Source organism: Alosa alosa, chromosome 23, assembly GCF_017589495.1.
Source record: "Alosa alosa isolate M-15738 ecotype Scorff River chromosome 23, AALO_Geno_1.1, whole genome shotgun sequence".
Lineage (NCBI taxonomy): Eukaryota > Metazoa > Chordata > Actinopteri > Clupeiformes > Clupeidae > Alosa > Alosa alosa.
Genome location: NC_063211.1, coordinates 6,970,961 through 6,980,720, shown reverse-complemented (window position 1 = coordinate 6,980,720; position 9,760 = coordinate 6,970,961).

Sequence of the window (9,760 nt, the reverse complement as noted above, 5' to 3'; positions counted from 1 at the left end):
AGGAAATCTGTAATCTGCTTTTATAATTACATGGTATTCTGCAACTTTCACATCCAGTCAGCGATGGCTCAAGAGAGGATTATTGTCTAGTCAGTGTTCTATTAGTCAGGTTTCACCTCACTTAACTGAGTTAATGCCTTACAAAAAATAACTATAGAAAGTATGGTAACACTTTACTTGATGGGTGAGTTCATAACACATTCATAGCAGCTGTCATAAACTGCACATAAAGCATTCATGACTGTTTCATGAGACATGACTCAACATTCATACCAAACCTTTTATGAATGTGGAAAACAAAACGATGACAACTTGTCAAAATAAAAGTCTAACAATCGTAAAGCAGCATTGCCGTTTTTCTCTCCAGCCTTTGTAAATATTTCATGAATATCTTATGAAGTCTACATCGAATGTCACTTTACCATACAAGTTGTGAAGTATTCATAATCACTGAATTTAACTAGCCTACATTCAGCTGACCTGTATTTGTGTAACCTGGAACGGTTGGACATTACCAGTAGAAAAAGATGAGAAATCATCTGCAAAGGTATCATAAAACAAATTCATTTTTATGAAACAAAAATTATTTGCTTGACCATGTTCTGTCTTTTTGGCACTGGAGTAGCCCATTGACTCAGATGTGACGTGATCAGGTAAGAGGTTTGGAACAAAAACGGCAATGCTGCTTTGCAATTGTTGGACTTTTATTTTGACACATTTTTGTCATTCTGTCTTCCACATTCATGAAAGGTTTGGTATGAATGTTGAGTCATGTCTCATGAAACAGTCATGAATGTTTTATGTGCAGTTTATGACAGCTGCTATGAATGTGTTATGAACTCACCCGTCAAGTAAAGTGTTACAGAAAGTATTTTGTATTATATATTATTATGACCGCCGCGCAGCGAAGCGGCGGTCATATAGGTTTAGTCAGATTTTTTTTTTTTTTTTTTTTTTTTTTTTTTCTTTTTAGCATGCCCAAATTTCCGTCAATGAGTCCCGGACACTGAAAGACCGGGTACCGCGAAACTTGGTGGGCATGTAACCCCACATGGATAGCATGGAACCATCGTTTTTCGTTTTGATCTGTAGCCCCCCCGCTGGACTGGACCCCCCGAAAGGAGGGTAGGGCAGACTCAGTTTTCTGTGAATATCTCGAAAACCGTAGGGTTTAGGAGGACCATTTTTTTTGTATGTTGATCTCAAGGGGCCATGTCAACCCATTCCATAACCACTAATTTCATGTATAGCGCCACCTAGTTAAACACAAAAAAGTAAAAATGAGGTGTTGTAATTGAAGGTATCTGTGACCTAACATAGTCAAAACTGCACGAAATTGGAAGTGTAGGATCATTATGACACCCTCTGTATGCACGCCAAGTTTGGTGGAATTCCGTTCATGGGGGGCCACACAATAAATTAATTTATGTTACTATACACCAACTGGCCTGTAGGTGGCCGGAGACAGTTTTCTGTGAATATCTCGAGAACCGTAGGGCCTAGGAGGTCCACCTTTTTTATGTATGTTGGTCTTAAGGGGGCATGTCAACCCATCCCATTACCACTTATTTCATGTATAGTGCCACCTAGTTAAAAATTAAAAAGCAAAAAATTAGGTGTTTTCATCACAATATCTCTGGCTGACAAGGTCAAAACTGCACGAAATTAAAAGTGTAGGATCATTATGACACCCTCCGAATGCATGCCAAGTTTTGTGTACTTTCGTTCATGGGGGGCCTTACAATAAAATAATTTATGTGTACATTTAGTGACGTACACCAACAAGGATTCCCGGGACACTGAAAGACCGGGGTACACAAAACTTGGTGGGCATGTACCCCCACATGGATAGCATGGAACCGTCATTCTTCGTTTTGATCTGTAGCCCTCCCCCGCTGGACTGGACCCCCCGAAAGGAGGGTAGGGCAGACACAGTTCTCTGTGAATATCTTAAGAACTGTAGGGCCTAGGATGACCAATTTTTTCCGTATGTTTGCCTCCAGGGGTCATGTTAACCCATTCCATGTGCACACATGTGCATAAACAGATACACACGCACACACATACATTTACAGTAATCATACGTATGACACATACTCACACAGTAGACATATGTACGCATGCATGCACATGCACAAACACACATACGCAGGCAAACACACAAGCACGCACATACACACACACACACACCCACACACATAAACACAAATTTGTACACGCACACATGCACACAATTCAAGAATTTTTCCCGTCATCTACTCCCTGAATTTTTGGTCATTGATACCCGGGACACCGAACCACCGGGGTACATGAAATTTGGTGGGTATGTAGCCCCACTAGACTTTTACGGAAAAATTTCATTTCGTCCCCGGGGACCACCACCACCCCCCACCCCCCGTGCTGGGCCCCCTGAACCGCAAAAAAAAAACAGTTTTTCCTAAATAACTACCTGAACCGTGGCACTGAGGATGAAGAATCTTTTATGGTATGTTGGTCTCAAGGGCCCACATCAACCTGGCTCATAATCACTCATTTGTGATTTGCACCCCCACCCCCCGGTAAAAATGAAAATGCAATATTATTCTGCTTTAATCGCCCCTATCTTCAGTTAAGATGTTCAGAACTGCACCAAATTTTATGTGTATGATTGACCTGGCATTCTCTGGGGGTATGCCAAGTTTCATAGAATTTCATCCATGGGGGGGTCTAAAAAAATTAGGTTATGTGTACATTTAGTGACTGTACACTCATTGGCCTGTAAATGGCGGTGCACACATATACACATGCACACACACAGGCACCCACATACTATCGGTATTAGAACGGCCGATACATAATTACAAATTCAGTAGGATTAAAAAGAAATCCAAAATAAATATTCATCATCATCATCATGGCTGCATTTTCAGTATTGGCGAAGTAGTCGTTTGTCCACTAGATGGTGCATCGTTGCAGTGAGACATAATTTTGTTGGAAGTTAAAAGTGGGTTGGAAAAACAATGGGCGCTTCCTACAAGGACTGTAATTTACCTTGGCGAACATCTAATAAGGATAGGGCGATGTTCACATGAAGTGTAATTCCCATTTCTTCTTGAAGCGAAATAAATCTGAGGATGTTTATCGGACATGCTTGGTTTTTACTGCAGGTACGTTAATCTTGTAATATCAATAAGGACCTAGGTAATGTTACCGTTAGCGTTGGTTGAGTGATGGAGGCATTTGATTGATTGCATTTGTAGAAAACTATAAATGCGGTTATACCAAGCAAATGTATAGCAGCACTGTTTGTATCTTCGACTGTCATTTATTGCACGTGCTACAAAATCATTCTGTGCAATGGAAGATTTACCAACGTTACACTACACCGGTCTGATACAGTTTTGCCTATACATGCGTGAGACTGAGACGCCAGTTTAATTTGTTTTAAGTGCGTGCAGGGTGTGAGAGGGGAATCGATGTGCTTTGATTACAGCTTGGTAGTTGTAGTCTGTGAAATTAAAAAGCGATGTGTGTGAAGTATCAAACAATGACACCTTCATTTCATTATGGCTGCTTTAGCAAAACACCTTAAGCTACTGTGTAGTGGGTCCCATTTAGAAGTGGCTACTTCATTCGCGCTTTCCTTGACTCATGGAGCTGCGTGAATGTTATTACAACTTTTCGCCACGATATGACAGTTTAAGTCCGCTTGATACTGTAAGGCATAAGCCAAAGGAGATTTTATTTGTGTCGCCAGCATAGCCTATTGACAATTTATGTTGTAAATAGGCCTACCTTATAATCCTACCTGTAGCTTAGGGAAGCTAACAGCTTTCTATTAGGATCTAGTTTGTTAGTTACCGTTTTGTCATAACTCCCTGATGCATTTTTGCATTTAGAATAGCCAGAGCGTGTATATCTCAATCGGAAAATTAAACAATATCGGGTGCCTATGGACTAGGCTGGGTGAACCCAGCCTGATCTGCCCACTATTTATTTTTTGATTTCTTAAAAGATTGAGCTTGGTCTGATGAAAGCCAGACTAGCCATGGACCTCAGTTAAACAATGCAAGGGAACATGAATCAGCCTATATTTGCCAACGAACAATAGCGGACAAAAGCTCTTCAACTTTGGCCCGTTAAAATGTGTATGAACAGTCTAGCGGCGCATTTCATCAAGGCCCATTTGGACATGTCAGTTATTTGCACCACTGGTTAGATGTAAAACAGCATTTCGTTTCAGACTAGGCTACTGTTACTTAATTTGTGCATTAACAATAACGTTTCAGACTACTGTTACTTAATTTGTGCATTGACAATAAAGTATTACATGAACTAAAGATGACTAAAATCTTATGTAGAAGAAGAAACATTCACAAAAAATCCATCCATCCAAAAATGACCTCTGTTTTTGATAGCTGTTGAAAACGGCATGGAACTGACAGAAATGTTTTTGTTTATAAATACATAAAAAATAAATAAATAAATAACATTATGCTGATACCTTTTGCTTTTCCCAAATACAATGTAGCCTACAGGTGTAAGTGACCTTTCATCAATCCAGTTGCAATGGATGAACTGTGATGAACTGCCCTACTTGTGATTGTTTAGAGATTTTAAAGGTTTTATAACAATGCTACATCTTCTTTGGCCATTCTACAATCTATTCACCTTTTCAGCACCAGTAGGCTACTTTCTGTGCAGCCGCACACACACACTCAGGCATGCCAAACAAGCATAAACAAAAGTTTCAAGAGTGGGGGATGGAGTAAAATATGGAGACAAATTGAAGTGTGATTTATTTTCGCGGAACGGATGTACAGGACTGAGCGGCGGTCATATTTTGTACCGCTATGCGGTACATCTAGTTATTACAAGCATGATCACATCATACTTTCCCAGATATAGGTAGCCTATACTGTCTTGAAAACTATATAGCCTAGTATAACAGATGGCCCTTACACTGAGCTTACAGTGTAACTAGATGTACCGCAGAGCGGTACAAAATATGACCGCCGCCCAGTCCGGCACATGCGTGCGTGCATGTGCTTGTGGATGTGCCTGTGTGTGTGCATGTGCATGCATGCGTACATCTACTGTGTGTGTATGTGGCATACGTATGATTACTGTGAATGTATGTGTGTGAATATCTGTTTATGCACATGTGTGCATATGGAATTGGTTAACATGACCCCTGGAGGCAAACATACGCAAAAAATTGGTCATCCTAGGCCCCTCAAGATATTCACAGAAAACTATTGGTGTACGGTCACTAAATGTACACATAAATTATTTTATTGTATGGCCCTCCATGAACGAAAGTTCACGAAACTTGGCATGCATTCGGAGGGTGTCATAATGATCCTACACTTTCAATTTTGTGCAGTTTTGACCATGTCAGCCAGAGATATTGTGATTAAAACACCTATTTTTTTGCTTTTTAATTTTTAACTAGGTGGCGCTATACATGAAATAAGTGGAAATGGGATGGGTTGACATGGCCCCTTAAGTCCAACATACAAAAAAAAGGTGGTCCTCCTAGGCCCTACGGTTCTCGAGATAATCACAGAAAACTGTCTCCGGGTCACCTACAGGCCAGTTGGGGTACACTAACATAAATTAATTTATTGTGTGGCCCCCCATGAACGGAATTCCACGAAACTTGGCGTGCATTCAGAGGGTGTCATAATGATCCTACACTTCCAATTTCGTGCAGTTTTGACCATGTTAGGTCACAGATACCTCTTGATTACAACACCTAATTTTTACTTTTTGTTTTTTAACTAGGTGGCGCTATACATGAAATGAGTGGTTATGGAATGGGTTGACATGGCCCCTTGAGATCAACATACAAAAAAAAAGGTGGTCCTCCTAAACCCCTCACGGTTCTCGAGATATTCACAGAAAACTGTGTCTGCCCTACCCTCCTTTCGGGGGGTCCAGTCCAGCGGGGGGGCTACAGATGAAAACGAAAAACGATGGTTCCATGCTATCCATGTGGGGCTACATGCCCACCAAGTTTCGTGTACCCCGGTCTTTCAGTGTCCCGGGAATCCTTGACGGAAATTTGGCCGTGTGAAAAATAAAATAAAAAAAATAAAAAAATCTGACTAAACCTATATGACCGCCGCTTCGCTGCGCGGCGGTCATAATAAGTAAAATTACACTGAAAATAGCCTAGGCCTCAAGGGGTAGCTACAATTCATTGAAGACCTTTTAAGGTGGGATGAAATTTTACCTACAATCCTAGTGACGTCCCTGTTGAATACAACACAACTTGCATTGTTTTGTTTTTTTAACACATCTCTGTGTCCAGATAGGGACAACACATTTGTTCGAAAGAGAGGTACACAGGGTGTCAAGCGGACATGTGAGGGGAGTTCATTTAAAAAGGTTGAGAAACATCAGTGGAGGATGTCCTTAGATACTGTAGGTATCCTTGATTGATGCAGTTCTTTAGGCAAACACACCATTGGTGACTGCATTAGATTGGGAGGTATAATGATAGTTGCTTTAGAGCCTCTGCTCATGTACATAAATTGGCACATAAACAAGTTAGTTATTTTTAACTCTCCTCGTGGACCTAACCAGTGCATGTGCTTTTTACACCACATCCTGTGTAACATTAAAAATGTGTCATAGCTGTGCTCATATTTTTCTGAGATAGAGTTCTGAGAGATGTTCACCACAGAATGACCTACTTTTAGAAGTATGGTGAAGCAGCCTTTAGCTAGGTGGTTCAGCTTATCAACCAACTTCCGGATGACATCAGAAATGCCTCTGTGCCTGTTCCAAATTGCTTGATGGTGTTTTATGCCTCCAACGTTGTCTTCCAGGCAGCGCTGCCACCGCTGACTTAGAGGCACCTAATCCTGAACCTAACCCCAACCTTAACCCATGCCTAACCCTAGTGCCTTCCAGGCAGCGCTGCCTTGAAGACAATGTTGGGGGCATAAAACACCAAGAAACGTTCAAATCTAAGCTTAAAGGGACACCAGGCAGGTTTTCGTGTTAATTAATCATCTTCGTAAGTCGGTATATGGTTAAATGACTCATTACGGGGCGAATGAAGGCTCTCTCGCCCGCCCCTACTGCCTGTAGGAAGAATATCCCACTTGCAAGTTCGGTGTATCCTACCCGCCAACCGAAGCAGGATCAGTTTACAGCACAGAGGCAGGCTAACAAAACGCTAGAGATTGTTGCAAACGTGTGTATAATGGCAGAGCCGGCGAAGAAGCAGCGAAAACCCTTGACGGAAGACGCAAAGAAAAGGAAAAGAGTTTCAGACCGAGCGAGGGGGAGTTTCGTAGAGAAAAAGGATCAGGCTTGCCTGGTGTCCCTTTAAAAACAAACTGTTTTCAGATGTTTTCTACTAACTAATCAAATGCATTTCCTATTAATCACAGTATTAACTCATCACTCCTTTTACTGTTTATACCAAAACACAGAGATGGCAAAAGGACTCACTTCCCGTACTCAAGTAGAAGTACAAATATTTGTGTTTAAAAATACTCTGGTAAAAGCAGAAGTACTGATTTAACTTTTTTACTCAAGTAAAAGTAACAAAGTACATGCTTGGAAATGTGCTTAAAGTATAAAAGTAAAAGTACATTCACATTTCACACATTTCAGCCCTCTAGGTATAAAAATAGCGTTTTGTAGCGGCGAAATCAGATGCCCTGGTCACTAACAGGCTAACGAGTTTTGACTAAAAACGGTAAAATCGAACTTTCTCAAAACACATCCGAATGACATGATTTTGATGTCAACTCAACGTATGTACTCCCAATCATCCGTAAATTGATCAAAAGTGCATTTTACTCCGGATAATTCCTTTAAGTCCGCTTGATCCTGTAAGCCAGTGATCCTCACTATTTTTTTCACAAGAGCCACATTGGCAGTGCAAAATCAAAAAGAGAGCCACTTTTAAGACAACATACTAACTCACCTTTGCAAATGTGCTTTTCTACATATAAATATCCCCCCCCAAAAAAATAACACATCCAAAACAGCTAAATATATACAGCCAATGCTTAATAACTTCCTTTCACCTTCATTATTTGGGTGAAGGAAGAAGTATAATTCAGATGTTTGCGTTTTGTAGTGCAGTATTGTATGTTTATGAAGCACATTTGAACAAATACATTGGCTGTGTTACCACATAGCCTACAGTGGGTCCCATTTAGAAATGGCCACATAGCACATTCATTGATGATAACGATAGACAGTAAAAGATACACGCAGCTGCATGAAATGTATTACAACTTATACATACAAGGTGGCAGTTTTAAATCCGCTGTAGCATTGCCGGTAAACAGGGCAGCGGATTGCATTCAAAAGCGTTGCAAGTGGCAGTGAGATACTGTAAGCAGAACGAAACTAAAGATCACCTTGTTGAAGTCATACAGTAGTAGACTAGGATCAGAGCCTACTTTTGTTTTTATCAAGCTGGGGCCAGAGATGATGGCCTTTGGCGAACAGTTTATGCCTACTCAAAATGAGTAAAACCAAATTTGGCGAAATTGAGTAACACTGTTAGTGGTTCGTCAAGTGCAATGTACGGTAGCTTATATTCCCATCCGCTATTGATGACGCGAAAAATAATAACGGTAACTCAACTGAAATTATTTGAAACTAAAGTAACGAGTCAGTTTTGTAAAATGTAAGGAGTAGAAAGTACCGATATTAAGTGTTAAAATGTAAAGGAATTAAAAGTAAAAATTAAGCCTCAAAAATAAATAGTAAAGTAAAGTAAAATATCTGAAAAATCTACTTGAGTACAGTAACGAAGTATTTGTACTTTGTTACTTCCCATCTCTGCCAAAACATAAGAATCTGTGTGAGTTTCATATGAGGGAGGGGGAGGGGGTGATGGTGTTGTGCTGATACATCATCAAAGGTGGTGGACAGAGGTTTTCCCACTGTACTAACTAGATGTACCGCATAGCGATGCATGCTTAACTTATAGGTTATCTGGGAAACATTGCATACAACGTCATTTAATGGAATGCATAATAGTAAGTACCTAGTCAAGGCCCTAAAGCTGACATCTATGCTGGGTAATGAGCACCACCCAATGCATGTCACTCTGACAACAATGAGCAGTTGTTTTAGTGACAGGCTGCTACACCCTGTGCCCTTTAGAACTACTAGAACTGTTTTACAGAGTTACTAGAGTTTTAATGACTGCACTATTTTTTATACATTATACAATGACAATGTATCTATTCTTAGGAACTGTGGTTTCCAACAGGTTATCCTTGTAGTTGTATTTATTTATTATGTGTTTTAGCATTAGTGCAGGACTGGGATGATGAGATTGTCTGTTGCTGGGATAAATGGCTGTACAGTTGTGCTATTCAGCATGTGCGTGAATAAGTGTAGTGCAGGGGAGCATGCCCAAGGAGTGTGCATGTTGCATGTCTTACGTGTTTGATGATGTATAGGGTGGGGTGTGTGTGTGTGTGTGGGGGGGGGCTTGTTTGTAAGTTTTTTTCTACACTGCCTTGGACGCTGTAACAATGCAAATTTCTCCTTTGGGATTATTTTATCTTATCTTAAATACAGCACATGGAGCCATGTGTGTTTAGAAAACAGTGGAGAGTTGTGAAAACAGGGCTAAATATATGCCCCGCTGTGCAACCCCTACCCCTCTCTATCAGGGCTAAATATGCCCCCTGTGCAACACCTACCCCTCTCTGTCAGGGCTAAATATATGTCCCCTCTGCCCCTCTCCTCTCCTTCAGAGTTATTTTCAGTCTCACCCCCCCACAGTAGCCAA